The sequence below is a fragment of the Aquarana catesbeiana genome, linkage group LG05 (assembly GCF_042186555.1).
Source record: "Aquarana catesbeiana isolate 2022-GZ linkage group LG05, ASM4218655v1, whole genome shotgun sequence".
NCBI lineage: Eukaryota > Metazoa > Chordata > Amphibia > Anura > Ranidae > Aquarana > Aquarana catesbeiana.
The window spans coordinates 611,097,433-611,099,722 of record NC_133328.1 but is presented as its reverse complement, the minus strand read 5'-3'; the positions used below and the strand labels follow the sequence as shown (position 1 = coordinate 611,099,722).

The 2,290-nt window shown below is 49.5% G+C and overlaps 1 pseudogene; it reads right to left on the bottom strand.

Moving 5' to 3' along the window:
• Positions 1-1,616: 1,616 nt before the first annotated feature.
• On the bottom strand, positions 1,617-1,735 carry LOC141146346 (5S ribosomal RNA; annotated as a pseudogene).
• Between the last annotated feature and the right edge of the window lie 555 nt (positions 1,736-2,290).

The following is a 2,290-nucleotide window of genomic DNA, read 5'->3' as shown; positions in this document are numbered from 1 at the left end:
CCCCATTAGCATAGACACCCCCCTCAGTGCAGAGCCCCCATTAGCATAGACACCCCCCTTAGTGCAGAGCCCCCCATTAGTATAGAATCCCCCCTCAGTGCAGAGCCCCCATTAGTATAGACATCCCCCTCAGTGCAGAGCCCCCATTAGCATAGACACCCCCCCTCAGTGCAGAGCCCCCCATTAGCATGGACACCCCCCTCAGTGCAGAGCCCCCATTAGCATAGACACCCCCCTCAGTGCAGAGCCCCCCATTAGTATAGACACCCTCCCTCAGTGCAGAGCCCCCATTAGCATAGACACCCCCCCTCAGTGCAGAGCCCCCATTAGCATAGACACCCCCTGCACCCACACATACATAAAGTTTACAGACCTCAGAACAGCGCGGATGATACACACAGCCGTGTGTGTCCCTCGGGCTCCCCTTCCTCCTGTGTGGATGTAAACAGAGAGGAGGGGGAGGCGGCTTCAGTCCGCTGCGCTGAGGGACACAGCGCAAGTCCGGAGGAGCAGATCAGGGCAGCAGGCAGTGTTAGCGGTGCGTGCCGCTACCTACGGGTGTCACCCCTCTGGAGGGTGTCACCCGGGTGCGGCCCGCACCCCCCGCACCCACCTAACAACGCCACTGTCTTCACTTCACTTGGTCTTCTTCTACCAATCTGTTCCCAGTAGTGATGTCAGAAATGCTCTCTGAGCTAATATACTGTAAATCAGAGGTAGGCATCCTTAAAGATATGGAGATCTACCTGAAAAACGTGAGAGAAGTCAAAGATCACCGGGCATAGTGTTGCCCAGTGTTACCTCCTCACACCTGGTTTAAACCTCTAATTGCCGCACTACCGTGTCGCAATTGCGTGCATTGCACGGCAATCATGGGTTTCAATTAGGTGGTGAGGAGGCAACATATCACCTTATCGGCTTATGCGTCCGTGCGCCCCCTATCCACTGGGAACACTCATTGGATTAAGACAATAATATTATGTCTTTGAGGTAAGGCAGATAACCACAAATCATATGCTTCTGGATGGAAGGGTGATTAAACAGCTTGAACATTCATTTGGATTCTACTGCTCTGCCATGATATAGGCAAAATTAGAAGCATCTGAGCAAGCCCCTCTCCTACTTCTCTTTCCTTATTACATAGCAATAAACAGAAAGGCTTGAACAAGACAAGTGATTGTGCAAGATCAAGACAACAGAAATGCCTGAGGATGGTGACTCATAACTGCACATCTAACCAACCTCTTTGGTTTAAAATGGTCCTGAACCTAAAAGTGAATATTTCTTTGGTGTAGAGAACATTTAGACGTGTTAATTGTGCCTAAGCAGTATCCTAAAAAATTTACTTTTTTGTTTTAACCACTTAAGAACCGCCCCACGCATATATACTGTGGCAGGGCGGCCCTTCTGTGCGAAATCACGTACAGGTACGTGATTTCGTGCAGTAAGTCTGGGGTGCATGCACGCGTCACTGGTGACCCACTCCCTCTGTGATTGGACACAGTGGGAGCCAATTAGCAGGACTCCATCGTTCACAGGAAACAAGGCAGACCGCCATTCTGTGAGGGAGGAAGATGGAGAGAAAAAAAATAGGCCAATTTAAAAAAAAAAACAAAAGCCTACAGCACATGGTATTCCCAGGTGGTCTCCCATCTAGGTACTAACCAGGCCCGACCCTGCTTAGCCTCTGAGATCAGACAAGATCTGGCATGTTCAAGGTGATGTGGCCATTGGCGGTCACTGCTGACGCCCTCAACCCTCTTCAGCTTGGCAATGCCAAGATGGCACCTTGGGAAACGAGAAAAAAAATAGGCCAACTCCAAAAAAACAGAAGCCTACAGTACCTGGTATTCCCAGGCAGTCTTCGATCCAGGTACTAACCAGACCCGACCCTGCTTAGCCTCCAAGATCAGGCGTGTACAGAGTGATGTGGCCGTAGGCGATCACTACAAGTAGAGACACGGATATCTGTCTTCCTCCAGCCACTACATTCCACCCACAGTTAGAAAGTACTCCCTAGGAGCTCACTTAACCCTTTGATCGCCCCTGATGTTAAGCCCTTCCCTGCCAGTGTCAATAGAACAGTTACAGTGCATATTACTTAGCACTGATCACTGTATTAATGTCACTGGTCCCCATAAAGTGTCAGTCAGGTGTCAGATTTGTCTGCCGCAATGTCGCAGTCCCGCTAAAAATCGCTGATCACCGCCATTACTAGGAAAAAAATAAAAAATAAAAATATCCCCTAGTTTGTAGATGCTATAACTTTTGCGCAAACCAGCGTGTACAG